Below are 19,305 nucleotides of genomic sequence, written 5' to 3' on the forward strand. Positions count from 1 at the left end.
TGTAGAGTAAGACTCTGAACAAACTAGCTGGATTTCCTGAGTTTATTTTGGAGATTTAAAAATGATTCACAGATTTTTAAATGTATATTGTTTTAAAGTACATCCACTCATACAATATATGAAAAGTCTACCTTTAAGCTTTATAGTCTAATAATTGTCAGAAACTTCTTACTTTTCTTATACAAATTATTTGTATTCTTAGCACAACAAATTTACTAAATTTTACTGTGTACAAGGCATTTTGCAAAATGCTAAAGAAAAACAAAGCATAAGTCATGACAGAGAAAAAATATAATTTTAAGTGTTGCTTTCTAAAATGTGGGCATTAATGTTTACAGATTTGCTATTCGAAAATATTAAATTATAATGGATTACTATACAAAACTAATACCTTTGTTTTGATTGTAAAGATCATAGATCTGAGTCTCAAACCAGCTAGATATATCCTTGACTTGAGGTAAGTTTTGTCTCCAATAGATGTTCCCTCTCTTATTAAATTTTGAAGGAAATTTTTAAAATGCATATGGGGCAAGAGGAATAAAGATGAAAACATACAAATTCCTGTTAACTACCCTCCTGCTTTATTGTCAAGGCAAGCGTAATCTTTCAGTTATTAACTTTTAATGACCATCTGCCTCTTGAATATTGCCAAATAAAAGTTGAAACTTTTTGCTGAAAAATGAATGACAAGTAATTTCAAAGTTCTGGTTCTCTTAGACTTCTTTAATATTAAAAAAAAAGTTTTCAGATGTGAAAATTTTTGCAGAGATAGAGACTTGTTTGCATTATTTGGCTTGCTTAACATGCTCTGTCTCACTTCAATGCAATTCCAGAAGCATGTATTGATGGCTTCCTGCATTCTAATACTGGCTCGGCAGTTGGGCAATAAACTGTATACACAGATTGTGCTTTCCAAGAGTTTACCCATGTTATCTCATATTTCACTGTATATGATAATTAGTCATTTTTTAAATGATGTCCTGATAACAAACTTAGAAACCTTGTTGGATTTCTGAAATAAGTCCAAAAATTTTTAATGCTTTTGTTTATAATAAACTTTGATCTTAACACCCATGTTTTATATAAGGCTCTTAAACCAGTCTGGATAAACTAGAATAAAGAGAAATGCTAATGCACCATTAATTTTAAACTACATTAAATCAATTTTCCACCCACATTTTTAAAATAAATTCAGATTGCTAAAGTTTCTTATTTAGAACACAAAATTACATAGAGACGGAAGAAAGTCACCCCTTCTTTCAAGTGAGTAACTGGACTTTTAAAAATTGCTTTGAAGTCTAACTTGTGATACTTCATTTGGATTTGGGGAGGGAGGGTTAAAGAATAAAGCAAAGTTGTACAGAAAGAAGGAAAAGTGTAAAAGGGAGAAAAGGAAAACAAGTTTCTTATTACAGCTAAATCATTTCAGGAAAAAAAAAAAAGAGAGAGAGAGATGGATTTGGCAGTAACCACTAAGTCAAAGTATGATACACTAGAAAGACAATATAAGACAAACACATGTATTAAAGGTGGTACACCCCAAAGACAGAAAGCAATTCATAACATTCTAAATCTTTCTTACCACTCTTTTGGAATAGTTTCCTTTATTTCAACGTCATTTCATCCTGACATTCCATCACAAGCCAGGCATTCCATACAAGTAACAGTGTGTGGCACTAAATTCACAATAAGTATGATATATTTAAATACAAAAGAAAATCATAAACTCCACAAATCATGTAAAATAGTAAAAATGTAAACCTTGGACATTTTATTTAAGCTTCACAATAATAAATCTACATTTTAGGTACAAAAATTGACTGTCATGACCCCTAAATATATTTACTTCTTATACTATTACCTAGGCATTCACACGCAAAGCACGGTTATATCCTGAATATTTGGGAAGTGCTTAAATTAGGATAACAAACATAATTTTTTCAATGTGATACGTTAATGGTCACATAAGGATTTGCTTTTTAAAGAGATAAGTAACTGGCCTGGTTAGATTTCGTTTCACTGAGATAAAAATAAATAGTTTAAGGGCTCTTTTTTTAAAATAATAATAATAAGCCACAAATTAGTCAGACACAAACTATTTTGGTTTGCTTTTTTAATTTTCTGTTTTAGTATAAATTTGCAAGGACTGTTTTATACAATATAGCCTGCTAGAATGCTCACAACTGACACTGAAAGTTCCTGGGTCTTTCAAGAGTTTTATTCCTAGGAATACTGTGAAGTGGTACATGTACCTGAGAAAAATTTCCAGGACCTACAAGTTATCCTATCCAAGACTGCAAAAGCTGGGGATTATGGCTATCATTTCAAAAATACCGGAATAACTCGGTAACGAATTTTATTCTTTGGTATATTGGCAAAGAAATTTTTTAAATGAGGACCCCTGAAGATACAAAAATTTGGTTTAGTAATGTGAATTTTTAAAAATAGCCTCAGTATTAACTAGTGCCATTTAAACGAGAAATTTAAAATTGATGATTTTTTTAAAAGATTGGCTATTAAAAATATAATTTTGAATTGAAATAGTTTTCCTTAAAAGGTAGAAAAATACTTATGTAAATTTTTAAACAGTTTTTAAATAAACATTACATTTTAAATGAAAATTTACATTTTTTCAGGAAAACGATTTCAAACAGCCCTGTTTGCATTAACTTCTTTACCAAATTGAACATAGTAACTCATATTATGAAGTCTATTACTTTCTACCTGTTTCTAGCTAAAAACCAACTTCAAAAAGTGATAACACATCCTTTAATAACACAGGAAAGCACTTGCTGGTTCTGTGCCATCAGAACTGTTGGATTTTGTTCTGAACCATGCTGTGTGGTGTTTAAGGTCCCTGTGTGTCTCTGAACTGGTGACAAAAGTGGTGAGAAACTGAGGCATCTGCAACAATTGTGATCAACCATATGATACATTTGTCTAAAGAACACTTTATAATTTTATTCTTAAAAGTATGTATGCCTTGTATTTGTCCAATCAGAACAAAAAAATGGAGAAAAATATGTTTTGCATAAGAAAAAATGGTGGCATTATTTGCCTTTTAATCAATACACCAAGCATCAGATGAACACTCATATTTATTTTGAAGGAAACCAAAAGAAAAAATGATTATTTTCATTGACTGAAGAAATTTTTACTTAGAAAATCTTTTAGAGGGATGCTATTCGTGATATAAAGTTAGATTTCTATCATATCAAACATTTTTGTGATTGTAATAATTTTTTCTCCAGTTTAGTTATTGTATCACTAGTTTTTAACCCAGCTGTGTACACATTTCCTTTAAGTGTTTTTTTTAATTGATTAAAAAGTATTTGTATAATATGGTCACAATTTGATTCTTTTCTAATAATATTACCTGGTTTTATTCCCATATACCTAGTACTTTAATGAAACTAGTGTCATGAAGGTTTTGAATATTGATTTTGGCTCTTTCTTAAGAAAATATCAACTACAAAACGTAAATAACTGTTCTATATCTGAAAAAAATTTTGGCCTTAATGAATAGTTAAGGACACACTGATGTAAAATCATTCAATATTTAAAGAGAAGTTAGCAAAATAATAATTTAGGGTTAAAAATGGCTGGAATGGAAATGTCTAAATAATTTATTTAAAATTACTACAATTCTGTTTATATTTAAAGTGTCACTTCTGAGAAACCTTCAAAAAATAACACACAATTGTGGAGAGATGGTTGGTGGGTGAGCCGATTCAGGATCAAATCACAGTAACAACAATATTCAATGCCACTGAGCTTGGTTATGATATGTCTGTCTTCTCTTTTTCTGTGTAAGAGGATGTGGAAAGTGGTAGCTACAACAAGCCCTGTAACACTATCTATCAACAGGAGGCAGAAACATTCCAATTGAAGCATAATTAAAAGATGAGGTAGATGGATTAAATAGCGAGATTAGACAGAAGGATGGATGGATGGATGGATGGAGATGGATAGATTTAGACAGATAAATACATTTAAAGTTCTTTAATATTTAAAGTCCTGTTGTCGTTCTCTTAATTTTTTTTTTCTTTTCCCATAGAACCATCTCTTCCTTCATCATGCCTGAGTTTTGGTGATAAGGTAAAAGAAGACAATGGGCCGGGCAGAGAGAGATGTCTAAAGCAATGGATTACTGTATAGCAGTGGAAAGCAAAGGAAGAGAGATCTGTATTTTTGTAAAGGATCTCCAAGAGATCTATACCACAATTAAGGCTTCATCTGTCATGAATTGGTGCTTCATAAAATTTTCACTTTTTGCCTTGGTATCACAGGTGAGAGGATTCGCTCACCATATTTCTTTGTTCTGTCACCTGTCTCAGCGCTAAAGAGTTATATAACTATACTCGGGTTATAAATAGCCTATCAAAATGAATCTGCAAAATCAGAAAAATCACCTTAAAAGTTTTAGAAATGACTATTTTTTAATGCCAACTCTCATTTTATATGGAGAAAATCTTGAAATGCATTGTGTATTGATAATGGATACTAATACACACTTCACCTTGTGTAGGTTGGCTTTTTCCACAGACCTACTGAAGGCCTTGAGAAGGCCATGCTGCCATCACACAAGGGCCCATTAACTGATCTTATAATTTCACTTTATATTAGCAAGTTTTTTCCTCAAAATCATCACCATGATTCAAAACTGTATATAGCCTTGGGGAAATGTCTATAGAGACAGGCTTACAACAAATATCCTTAAATATTTTATTCCAATTTTTAAGAAAGTACAGCAATAAGAAAGGAAAACATCAGCAAGTTATAACATTCTTGTTTTTATATAAATGAATCAATTAGAACTAAAAGTCAACAGGCAAATTACGATGCCAAGAGATTCTCCTAAGAAGTTTATGAGACACAAAATCTCTCAGCTTTACTTTGTTAAATACATAAACACTGGATTACTGTGAAGGGAAAAAGTGCTATGAGAAATTATGGTTAGTCATAGAAAATGATGAAATATTTACACAAATCATATCCTCATTTTGTGCATGTTTTTATTGTAAGATGATAATTCCTTTGCCAGTTTTTTCTGAACATTTAAGATTAAGAAATACTTGGATTGACTGATAAGTATTTTTTTGCATAGAAATATGCAAAGTGATTAGAATAGTAGAAATTATTTGTTTATACCCACTAAAAAGTGAGATTAATTACTTTTTATTTAATTACCAAAATGCATGGTTATACACATCACCAAATATCTACTGATTTTAGATATAATAATTTAAATTATACTGTATTCTAGATTATATTTTATGTACATATGTCTAAACCATGACACATTAAAATGAGTATCAGGCATTCATCTTGGGGTAGACGACAACAAACTTATTGAAAATACTTATTATGTATATTATCTATCCTTCTCCACATAAGAGATTATATTAGAGATACATAACTTGGAGTATTTGGTAAGTGATAATGTGTCCCAAGAGGCCCTCTTTTCCTTTGCCTCTCTATCCTTCCTAAAGAAAATATTCAGGACTTACAAATAATATATTTAATGTTTTATACTATATTATAAGTTTGTTTTAGCAAGGTATTTCTAATAATTGATAATACAGTATTAATAAGATGCAAAAGTAAAAATACATACATCACATACACTTGTAGAACTAATAGTAGATACAAAATTATGTGCTTAAACATCTTAGCCTATTTTATTTCATATAGCATGATAGCATTATATGTTTACATACTTTCTTACTCCAGAGATTTAGAGACACTACGAATTAGTACCAATTTGTCCATTGAAATGGAACTATAGAGACTTCTCCATCCTTGGTTAGCCAAAAGGTTGTAGCCATAATCATCAATATGCCCATCATAAAGAGAAAATAATTTATATTTTAAAAATCTTTAAAAAATGATGTTTCCCATATTCCATTAATAGTGTGCTTAACATCCATTTCAGACATTTTTAATTGTCATATGTAACATTTTTTCACTATAAAAACACTTATTAAAGTGCTCAAGCATTCACTACAAATGAGAGATTTTATGCAAGATTTTCCTTTAAAAAATATCCATGTTTGGGGCTGGGGATGTGGCCCCCCTATAAACTGGATTCTATCTAACAACTGAAGGAGTCACAGAGATCATCTACTTCAACCTTCCTCGTATTTTCCAAACCAAAAAAAATGAGAGTTTAAAAGATAAATGACTAACACAAAATAAGACAATGAGTTTGTAACAAACCTAAACTGATTTGCTAACACTAAAATATTGCTAATGTTAATTGAACTTAAAGAATATGCGAGACACTGTATTGAGCCCTGGACCTGGATTAACACTCTATGGTAATAACAGAATTATCCCAGTTATTATTTCCATAATATTTTATATTGATGAATTACTGAAGTATGAGGATAAAAACCGAAGCATTTAAGAAGTTATTTTTTCTTAATTTTTTTATTGTTGGTTGTTCAAAACATTACAAATTTCTTGATATATCATATTTCACACTTTGATTCAAGTGGGTTATGAACTCCCATTTTTACCCCATATACAGATTGCAGAATCACATCAGTTACACATCCATTGATTTACATATTGCCATACTAGCGTCTGTTGTGTTCTGCTGCCTTTCCTATCCTCTACTATCCCCCCTCCCCTCCCCTCCCCTCCCCTCTTCTCTCTCTACCCCCTCTACTGTCATTCATTTCTCCCCCTTGTATTATTTTTCCCTTTCCCCTCACTTCCTCTTGTATGTACTTTTGTATAACCCTGAGGGTCTCCTTCCATTTCCATGCAATTTCCCTTCTCTCTCCCTTTCCCTCCCACCTCTCATCCCTATTTAATGTTAATCTTCTTCTCCTGCTCTTCGACCCTACTCTGTTCTTAGTTACTCTCCTTATATCAAAGAAGACATTTGGCATTTGGGTTTTTTAGGGATTGGCTGGCTTCACTTAACATAATCTGCTCTAATGCCATCCATTTCCCTGCAAATTCCATGATTTTGTCATTTTTTAATGCAGAGTAATACTCCATTTATAAAATTAAAACCTTTCTGTAATCAGACAAAACAAAGTATAAAGAAGTACTTGTCTGCAGATGGCAGGTTACTGCCTCGACTGACCTAGTCTCTCTTCTAGAATCAATATACTCAAGATTACAAACATAAATATTTAAATATATCTAACAAAACCCAAATTGTTTATGATGGATCAATACATGTGTTCATTTTTTCAAATAGTTCTAGTTTTTCTGTTGTACGCTTTCCTAACAATGATGAAAAAGAGTTTCTCATACAAAGCATATATTTTAGGCCTAAAGACTTATTTATATATTAAATTTGATTGGTGTGTTTTCCCCAAAATTACAAATTGGTTATTGACATTGAGTAACACATGACATTTATATTGTCATGAACCACATTATTATACAGTATGCAAAATAACCTCTTTATATATGAAACCATTCTTTGAAGCCCTAGCAACAAAACCTAATTTAAAGCCACAGAGCTAACAATTTTAAAATGAAGTATAGGATAGGAAATTCATCCAGATAGTTTTCTTGCTACTCAGTTTTATTACTTATTTCATAATTTCATACCCATTTTATAAATGTAAGTCAAATGCTTAGAAATTATATCTAATCCTAAAGTTTTCTTTATTTACTTTATATATTTATTTTGGTAAGAGAAAAAAAGGGTTCTTAGTTTTTTTCCAACATTACTGGATAATTTCCCCCCTTTGCCTGTATATCTGACCTGTTTAACTCTTGGTCACCATCAGTTTAGAATATAACACTCCACAAGCTAACCCTCTTAACTATATAACACTAAATCAGTGAAAACAACTACAAAACAATTGAAATTTGTTTTAAGTCTTCCTGTATCATTGAAGATATTTTTAAATACATGTTTAATGATGTAAACTGTGAATAAAAGAATAATTATATGTGGACTTTTTTAGAATACTTTATGTCACTTTACCTGAAATCATTAAAGGGAGGGTAAAGTACCTAGTTAAGGCTTTCCGTGTCGTATTTAGTCCATATTGTGGACAATATTGTCGCAGTTTGCAATCTTGATCCCAAGCGTAGCTCCTTTTTTTGCTGCAAGTTCTATACATCCCAGTCCATTGCCTTGCAACTTCCTTTTCTAGGAAGACACACTGACATCAAAGTTGGCCATAGTGAACTGGGGCTCTAGCTCAGTTGGTAGAATGCTTGCCTAGAATGTACAAGGTCCTGGGTTTCATCCTAGATAGATAGATAGATAGATAGATAGATAGATAGATAGATAGATAGATAAAATGTTGGTTGTATGACTTTCTCTGTGAACAAAATGTAATGCATCACTTCTAAGCAGAACTTCAGAAGGCAGTGCCTTTTTCTATCATTTCCTCTTCTTCCTACTGCCACAGAAATGTGTCCCCAAGAAGAGTGAATTCTTTAAGTTAGTCTCCAGGAGAAAACATGGAGCTGTTGCCACCAGTAGACAAAGAAACAACAACAAAAAAATCTCAGTCTGTATTGTTGAGATTTGGGGAATTTGTGTGAGTGTAACAAAACTTAACAAAATGTAACTGATAATATATATGCTCTATAAGATTGGTTGTGTTATATGGCTTGTATAAGAAGGAAACTGAGGCTCAGAGAAGTTAAACAAGTTTTCCCCCAAAATCGAGATTTGGAGTTTATAAGTAAAAATTCCTTTATGAGAGATTTTCTGTGTCTTGGTTTTCTTATCTGAAAAAAAAAAAAAAAAAAACTAGTAGTAATTTTTTTCTTATCTCTTACAGTTATACTTTAGAGGTGTTTTGGAGATTAAATGAGTTTATATATGTAAAATACTGAAGGCAGTATCTGGAAATAAATGTTAATTGTTGTTTTAATTATTATTGTTAGTTCCAGAGCTTACTACAAAATCACTTAGCCATTCTGAACATTATTTACTCATCTGTGGACTAGGGATAATAATACCCTTTTTATATATAGGGTTGTTGATGTAAATGACATACATGAGATTGCTTTCAAAGGTATTATTAAACTCATAACTTAACTATCATTTAACAAAACAATAGGCCATTGTCATAAAAATATATAACCATTATAAATGTACCAAGAATTTTCAAAAAAAAAAAAATTCTTCAAGAATCTCAGCTCTTCATTGTAATCAGATACCAACAAACTCATATGTGCAAAGAAACAGAAGAGTCTCTATATATGTGATGTCCCTATGGACTTTCTGGGATACTAGAAATGCTCTATATCTGCATAGTCTACTACATACCTACTAGTTATATGTGGACATTGAGCACCTGAAACATGTCTAGTACATCAGAGGAACTAATTTCTTAATTTATTCAATTTTAATTTATTTATATTTAAACAGTTACATGTAGCTAATGGCTACCATATTGGACAGCTCAACTCCAGAACTTAACATGTACATTAAAAATCTCAATAGTAACTATGCTTATGTTTGGATTAAGGCTTTGGAGTTTTCTTCCCACTCAACAAGAAGGTTCAAAAGAGGACAAAACCCAAGCAATTAAATATTTAGGTGATGGATATTCCAGAGAAAAATCTAAAGAATCACCTGTATACTGTGATGAGTTGGCTATAGATTGGTTTTCTCCAAATTTCAAATAGCAAGAAAATGAAGAAATTTGAAGTGAATAAAGCAAAGTTGTTTTCATAGGGCAAAGATCCTAAAGAGAGAAGAAACCTTGATGTAGCCTAGCAACTGACCTCTCAGAGCCAGCTACTCTGGTTTCAAAACCTGACTAAAGAGAAGCAACGCTCTGGATCATTCCCAGTGATCCCATCCTGGTCCACGTCTTAGTCAACTTTCACCTGGGCCACATCAGTCGATTGAAAATAGGTCTCCTGGGTTTTGTTCTAACCCCAGGCAGTCAATTCTTATGGCTACCTATGGGAGGGAGTAAGAGGTCAGAATCACAAACCTTATCATATAATCATACTCTGCTTGAAACCTATCAATGTCCTATCATTACTGTTAGAATAAAGTCCAACTTTTAGGTCCCACATCAGAAGCCCTCATCTCATGTCTCTTTCCCAACTCGTTTGTGATATCCCAACCACTCTGCCATTTTTTCAGTTCCATGATACCTCAAACTCTCTCTCCCCAGAGCCTTGTCATTGCTTCCCCTTCTTCCTGAGATACTCTTTTCACCCCTTCCTCTTGTACTGACTTGGTTAAACTCTACTTACCCTTCTAGTCTCAGCTTACTATCCTGACACAGAGAGGTCTCCCTTGAGCACTACTTTCACAGATCTCTCTCTCTCTCTCTCTCAATACCCACATCTCCTTCATGTCCCTTAATCCAATTTGTGACTCTTGCTCATTGTCTCCCCTGTCTCCCACACTATAATGAAGGGAGAAGTACATCCATATCATATCTGCGTTGTTCACTGCAATATTTTCAGCACTTAGCATACTCAATAAAGGTAGTGGATGACCCGATGAATGAACCACCTTTGGACTTGACTACTCTTGTTTCCTTCAAATACCCATTATTATCTTTCTCTGGGTCATCCTTAATATTTTGGCTACACTGATCTTTTCCCCTCATCTTCTAAGCATGCCGTTCCCCCTCTGGATTAGCCCTTTATTGTAAATCTGCCTCTTATATTTAAACGATGTACTCCTGTTCAAATGCCACTACTTTCCCTTCAGAGCCAAGTTTCCACAACTGACATCTTCCCGAAATATCCACTTATTCTTCATCCACTTGCAACTTGCTCCTTTAAGCTTTGCTATCTTCCCTATAATATATCAAATTACAGCCTCGAATTTTAACAATTTCCCATAATTTTCAAATTTAATAGCATATTCCACAATGGAAATCACCCAGAATCTCACCATATTAGGATTCTACTGGTCTCATTTTTCTCTATTCACTTCCAAATCTTACCACATGCATTCATATAGTTGTAATTAATGGTAATTTTTATATTATAGTGTGAAAATTTGCTGCCTTATCATTATATTTTTTATATGCAAGGATGTCCATTTTTCTGATGTGTTGATGTACTATAATTAAACTACTTTCACATAATTAGACTTACTGTGTCAGTCGACTTTGCATCTCTGGGATAACAACAACTTAGAGAAGGAAAAGTTTATTTGGGGCTAACAGTTTCAGAGGATCAGACCATGGATAGCCAACTTCATTGTTATGGGCCTGAGGTGAGGCAGAATATCATGGCAGATGACAGCCACTAGGCTGGTGGCAGCCAGGAAGCAGAGTGAGAGATCAAGGCACCAGAGACAAATATAAACACCAAGAGCATGCCCCAGTTATCTACTTCCTCCAGCCACACACTGATGGTAGCTCCATCCAGTACAGTAGACCTTTCAAATGTGGATTAATCCACTGATTCAGTTCAGTGCTCATAATCAGATCATTTCACTGTTGAACATTCCTGTGTGGTCTTACACATGAGCTTTTAGGGGATACCTCATATCCAAACCATAATGCTTACACAGGTTTTTCATTTTCTGTCCATTTAAAAAAATAGGAAGGATGTCTTTATGAACTTAATATTTCCCTGGTGTAGAGTTCATCCTTAAATTTCTAGGAACTGGGAATATGGAATAAAGGATATGATTATGCGATTGTTCTTGAAATGTACTATCAGATTTCCTTATGATTTTTTGAAATGTACTACCAATTTTCAGCATAAATCATTAAAATGTGAGCCCTCTTCACTCTCTTTTCACAGTGAGTTTTTCCCATTCCTGTCTCTCCTTGATCTTTCTACTGATTCCTTGGTCTTCCCCCCTTGAAAGCTTCTACTCCCTCAAAACTGTTATCACAACTCTTCTCAGCTGCTTTTATTTTCTCTACTACAGTTTTCTCCTCTCCCCAGCCGTGTACCGTGTATCTATTCTTATTATTCTTTCCGAAGACTCCCTTCTTCCAATTGCCTCTGCTCTTTAGGTATCAAATATTTATTACTAAAGTTTGCAAAATACTTTTTCTTTTTCTTCTTTTTCTTTCTTTCTTTCTTTCTTTTTTTTTTTTTTTTTTTTGCTTCCTTGTTTGATATACTTATGGGGGCAGCTTAATTTTAGTTTTCAAGACCCAATTTAATTTTAATGAGCAGTGAATAGATACCAATAATAAGAAATGGTATAGTTTATAAAATATATTATCCTAATCAGTGGAGAAATTAGATTAGGCAGGAAGTGCTCTAAAGCTTTTTTCTTGGATGTATCAATAAAAGGAATATAAAAATGAACTCAGAATTTTAAATGTCCGGTTTTTACTCAATTCACTGAAGTGATAGATACATAAATAAGTAGATATAGATTAAAAACTGCAGAGATCCCTTCCCCTTTACTGTAGACAAAAACATCACCTCTCTCTTGAGAACACAGCAGTCTAATGGGGCAAAAGGAAACTACTGAAACAGAGAGGGTCAGATAAATACAACATGCTGGAGAGTGTTCAAAGTCTGTGGGTATGGAATAGGGGCTTTGCTTGCCCTGCCCATGACTCATTCTCAAAAAATATCTGTTATCTATTATTTTTTTGCAGGGGGCAGAGAGGCCAGGGATTGAACTCAGGGGCCCTTGACCACTGAGCCACATCCCCAGCCTGATTTTTTATTTTATTAGAGACAGGGTCTCACTGAGTTGCTTAGTGCCTCACCATTGCTGAGGCTGGCTTTGAAGTCGAAATCCTCCTGCCTCAGCCTTCCAAGCCACTGGGATTACAGTTGTTATTTATTCTTGAGATGCCAAGATAAATGGAGGGTCCACAGAGCATATTAGAATGGGAATGACTAAAAAACATCCAGTTTATAGCTCCTTAACTTTAAACAGACTCATTCGCCAGAGTATGAGATCAGGAGCTCATAAGCAGGCACGCATGCGCAGGAAGTTACTAGGAAGGTGCGCAGCTGTAGAGCCAGCACAGGGCTGAGCTGGGTTGGGGTTCACAGCAGCATGAACCACGCGAGAGGCAAGACGGTGGAGAAGGAAGAGGTATTAGGGGCCTTTGAAGGTCTTAATCTATACCCAGAGGAGGGTGAGGGAGACCTTCAATCAGAAACTGAAACCAGTTACAATCAGAGAAATTACAGGAGCAAAAGCGATGATGGATGCAGCTATACATCCTGGGTGTTGCTCCATGAGATTTCTCTTTATCCTTACCCAAAACCCCTCTTTCGGAGTCTGTTTCTACTCCTGGGGACCAATCCATTCCTAAGAAGAGTATAAACCAGACACACTGATAACACTGAAATATTTTATAGAACAAAATATGCTATTAAAGAATATTTATGATTGAAAAATGATACAATTGAGATAAAGCAGAATATGATCTCAACTGTGTTAAACACACACACACTCACCTACAGAAGCAGAGCTTAGTTGCACAGACACGATTCACCCATCCACAGACATGTTTTCACAGGGTTCACACCATGGTGGGTGGTTAAGGCTTCTGTTTTGTTTCTATTTTTTAACTTACTAAATTAAATGGCCATTCAAATATTTCTTGCCTTCCTATTGGAAAGTGCCTTGAGCTGTGTATGTGCAGACCCTGGAGACCAGATGAGCGTGCTCATGATCTAGTCACTTAGATGACCGCTCAGCTACACATCGCCACCACCACGGTGTTGGTTTTGAACATCATGCAGTTTTAAATTACACTTATTCTTTGTCTCCTATATTTTAACGTATATCCACAGTGGACGACCAGAAAAGTACAGGCAACATAAGAAACACTGATATTGAAATGGGAATTAATGAGAAACAAACAAAAGAAAGAAAGATAATATTTCAAATTTGTATTAAGAGGATTTCCACCGAATCCATATGTTAAAATCACCCTACCAATATTTTTTCGATATTTCCAAAACAGAGAAAATATTGGAAAAATTATCTCAGGTTGACTTTCATTTACTGGAGGTTAAGACCTCCTATCTGCACATATTTTTTCTGCGTAGTGCTTGAAAATATCCTAACACTTTCTCCTTTATTTAGTCATATGAACAAAACCATGAAATTATGTTTGAATAGATCCATTTTATAAAGTGTAAAGGGGAAGACTTGGAAATACTAGCTAATAAAAACATGTTTTGTCTTTTTGATACCATCAACATAGATTTCAATCTATATTTTAATGTATATTTGGTCTCAAAACTATTATGTTATTTAAATATTTATTTGTCAACAAACCATATTTGTTCTTACACGATGGAAGTTAAGTAAAAGAATATGTTTCACCTGGCCAGATCGCTTAACACAAGTTTCTTGTTCTTTATCTGTACAAAGAAGGAATTGGTTGAGATGATCTTTTAAGGTCCCTTCCTGCTCCCAAATTCCATGATATTAGGAAAAAGGACCAGATCCAGCAAGTTCACACTGTTCTTCTATATAACAAATATAATTGTATAATCTCTCTTGAATTTTGCCCAATTTCCAGTCTCATGAGTTAGGGATAGATAGATGATAGAAAGACACAGATACAGACAAAAATGTAGATGTAGGGCCATAGAAAGAGCAATATATCTATGGTACTATGATAAGCCACTGTCAAAACTGGCATCAGGATCCATGTTTTCTGATACCTATGCTAGTGTTCCTATAATTATTACCATCATTAATGCATGTACCTATAAGCACATGTTGTTTTCCTTTTTATTTTTCTTCTCTAATTTTGCCTGTCCACATGCTCACATACATACCCACAACATTATGCCCTCTTCCTATTCCAAAGTAACCAATTTAACAGTACATCTTTCCATGCATTTTTCTATGCCAACATAAATACCAACACATTTGTACATGTGTACATCACTTGAACAGAATAATCAACCAAACAACACACCTATACATATGTGGGAGGATTTGGTAAAATTTGATTTCCAAGAGGAGATCAAATTTAAAAATGATTCAACAAATTTTCTTCACCATTAATATACTAGATAATTCTCCCAAATTCATGTTTAATGACTGCATAATATTTCATGATATTTGTGTGCCATTATTTATGGACACTGCCTTAATTTTTACTTATCTGCTCAAATGCCATAATGTCACCATTTATGAGTTATTAATGTTCTCATTCGTTAATGTTCTCTTTGAAAGTTAATATAGGTTCAAAATCCAAACTTGATTAATTATAACATTCTCCATAGACTTGTAGAGAAACTGAAGAGTCATTACTATTTACAAATGCAACATTTACTGTTTTATGTTTTTCTAGAATTTTTAAATTTTATAAAGTAAGGAAATTAATCATTTGGAATGAAAGATACCACTATATTTTGTCTACTGTTTAAATACTTAGAATCCATGTTTGTGCTGGCATATATAGCTTTATGCCCTTTGACAAATATCTTAACCTTCCTGCACTTCAGAACAGAGATGATAATATTACTTTCCTCATGAAACCATGGAGAGAATTTTTAAACTTTAAGACATCTATAAATATACATAGTACTTGTACGATGAACTTATTACATAGAACAGTGCCCAGTACCTAGTGAGCTCTCAGGGAGTGATGTCACTCACACTGTTAGTGACATTGTTATTACTACACTATAGCTCCATTTTTATGCATTTTTTTCAGGTAAGTAAAATTCCAGCGAGATTGTTTAAATCTCAACATATTTTTCATAAGCTTCTAATCATATGTGCTGGAAAAGAACTTTCAACATTCAAAACAGCTTATAATTAAAAGTACATCAAATGGCTCCCTTTGCAGCTTCATGGAGAAAAGTGAAATTCCCAAAGAGGTTGTAAGTTTTCAGCACTCCCACTAGAAAAAGAGAAATAGTTATAAGTACTTCCTCTGGAGGTTAACTGTGGCTGCCAACAGTCCAAAGAGTGGACATTTTGTTTACATCAGTTGCCATTCAGCAAATGCAAATTCAGCTCTCAGTCTGTTCCCTTCTGTCCTCAAATTTCATATGTTCAAGGATAATAGATGCTTCGAGTATATGAAGCCACCCACAGAACATGCAGCGCTTCGATAAAGTAGCTCCAACATTTGCCTGACAAGTGTCCTTAAAGAAGTTCCAGAAAAAAAGGAAAAAAAAAATCTTATTTGAGGTTGACTGTCTAGAATTTGCCAACTTTCAATAATGTGTGATGAAGAAAAGACATCACAAGAAGGGAAAGAAACGCACTACTTAATAACTAAATTGAACAAAATATTTCTTCCATATATAAAGTAATGATGTCATTCAAGACCCATTTTTTAGTGCTCCCCACTCCTTCCCCCACCCAAAACACAAACACCTGGACATCTGTTAAAGTACCACACCAAGAACACACACAAAATCCTGGATAGCAAAATGGTTCTTTTTTTGCTCTGGATGCTTGAATGTCTTTTCTTTGTGCCGGTTTGTGTGCTCAAGGAGAGTTACTTGAACTTGATCGTATGTTTCTTACTAGCTTTCTGAACACAGAGAAAGGCAGGCACTGATTACCAATCAAGATGCTCAGGTTCAAGCTCCCTGCCTCCCACTTAGCACTCTATCTACTCACCGGAAAATAATTTGTTTGAGCCAGGAAGGCTTACGGTTATTTATTCTTTATCCTTGATTTTTCAAAAAGCATCACCCACCCCCCCCACACACACACACACCAGTGACCCTCACTAAAAGCAGATAGCATTGAAGAAGGACAAAATTCTGATGCTGTGCTTACTTTTAGCAACTGTAGTAAAGCTTTTCCAGTGCTGGCCCTTGATCCTGCAGCTCATGTAGGCTCAGCATTCGGCAGTGCAAGGCAGCTTTAATCTAATTCTCACTTCATTTTTCCCCTGGCTTTCTCCTTAGGACAAGTCTCGGGGGGGGGGGGGGGGGGGGGGAGAAAAAGAAAAGAAAGAAAGAAGAAAGTCACAGGCCTGGCATGCCATAATACAAAAATGCACTGCTAATTACCACGGTTGTAATTCTTGATCCAGCCAAAATGCAGGTACACAATGACTTTACTTGGGGGCAGACTCTGCTTAACCCCTGCTTCGTTTTACCACCTCTTCAGCACGTTCCCTTGTCTTCAACAATGGTTTATCTCTTCAGGGTGATAACTGACTTGCTGTCCAAGAAAAAGAACCCCTCGGGAGGCATCCAGGTGAGGAGCACCAGAGCTGCTGATGGCCGAAACAGGTTTGGGATGGATCGTGACTTATTAGGAATAAAAAAAAAAAAAAAAAAGAAAGAAAGAAAGAAAGAAACCCAGCGTATTTCATTCTGGCTGTTTAAAAGACTTCATGAGGCTTAAAATGACAGCAGTGGACATCAGATGGTAGCAATCTGGTACCTTTCCTGTCAAGTGACAAGCTGTTCTAAAATCCAGAAGTGCTTTAGGTCCATTTTATAATGGAGCTAATATTTTTTTAAAAATTGGACACGTAACATTTGGTTCAGGAGAGCTTTGTAATGTACTTGGGAGAGTCATTTGCATGTGTTCCACCTATTTACAGTATTTTATATGGACTCAGCATTCATTAGGAAAAAAATGCTACTACCAACCATGACCAAGTATGAAGTCAGTGACTTTGCTGAATTAAAAAGGCCCTAGCAAGTGTACTTCTACCATAATTTAGTGCAAAAGTACTTCAGGGAGTTATTTCATACCTAAATTGGTCGTGCCTGCTCTAACCAACTTACCCCAGGATTTTCTTTTGAAATCTTCCATTTTTAATTAGGAATCATCTGAATTATCATGTAGGAGAGAGAGAAAGAAGGAAAAGGAAGGAAGAATGGATAGAGAGAAAAAGAACCTTCAAAATATCTCTAGAAGTAGTAGCCCTGTTCTTACCAACTTGGCTGTTTCCACCCTGGTCCAAGGCACCACCATCTTGGGCCTGACTTCATACAGTAGCCTACTAAGGTTCTCAGGGTTTCTACCCTGACCACTCTACTTTACCCGGGTAAAATAAAAATATAGATCCCTTTGTTTAAAAATATATGAAAGTAAATGTCATTGAAGTACAAAAATATAAAATGTTTTCCTTTCTTTCATGACATTCAGTTTGTCGTGGCATTTTTTTACTTGCTACTCAATATCATGCTTCCAAGGATGTGGGAATCCTCTCAAGGTGAGTGCAGACCCTGAAGGTGATGGAGCACCATCTCACACACAGAGCAGTGATCGCAGCACACCTCCACAAGGTGCTGCAGAAAGACAATCGCCCTTTCCCATGGACCTGCAACCCCAACCCATGGATGGGAGGTCCCCAAGGATATAAAGGAAGAGCCAAATATTTCCTGTGCTCACAAGAAAGGAAAGGAGGAGGTAGGTCCAGATTAAGCCAGCAGAGATTTGGTTAAACTTTGAGTTTGTTTTTTTTCAAAACCATCATTTTCCTCTAGTAATTTTGTCATTTTCTATCTAATTTATCCTTCAATCAATAACTACCAAGGGTAGAAAATGTCAGAGAAAATGTCAGAGAAGTTGAAACAAAAATATATATATAAATGTGAAATATAATGTTATACTTAGATATTTTATGTAAACACCTCATGTTTTATTTTTAATTTTTTATTGTGGGTTGTTCAAAACATTACAAATTTCTTGACCTATCATATTCCACACTTTGATTCAAGTGGGTTATGAACTCCCACCTTCACCCCATACACAGATTGCAGAATCACATCAGTTACACATCCATTGATTTACAAATTGCCATACTAGTGTCTGTTGTGCTCCACTGCCTTTCCCATCCTCCACCCTCCCCCCTCCCCACCTCTCCCCTCCCCTCCCCTCCTCTCTCTCTACCTCCTCCACTGTATAACCCTGAGGGTCTCCTTCCATTACCATGCAATTTCCCTTCTCTCTCCCTTTCCCTCCCACCTCTCATCCCTGTTAAATGTTAATCTTCTTCTCCTGCTCTTCGTCCCTACACTGTTCTTAGTTACTCTCCTTATATCAAAGAAGACATTTGGCATTTGTTTTTTAGGGATTGGCTAGCTTCACTTAGCATAATCTGCTCTAATGCCATCCATTTCCCTGTAAATTCTATGATTTTGTCATTTTTTAATGCAGAGTAATACTCCATTGTGTATAAATGCCACATTTTTTTTATCCATTCGTCTATTGAAGGGCATCTAGGTTGGTTCCACAGTCTTGCTATTGTGAACTGTGCTGCTATGAACATCGATGTAGCAGTGTCCGTGTAGCATGCTCTTTTTAGGTCTTTAGGGAATAGACCAAGAAGGGGAATAGCTGGGTCAAATGGTGGCTCCATTCCCAGCTTTCCAAGAAATCTCCATACTGCATTCCAAATTGGCTGCACCAATCTGCAGTCCCACCAGCAATGTACAAGTGTACCCTTTTCCCCACATCCT

This window comes from Marmota flaviventris, chromosome 7 (genome assembly GCF_047511675.1).
Source record: "Marmota flaviventris isolate mMarFla1 chromosome 7, mMarFla1.hap1, whole genome shotgun sequence".
Classification (NCBI taxonomy): Eukaryota; Metazoa; Chordata; class Mammalia; order Rodentia; family Sciuridae; genus Marmota; species Marmota flaviventris.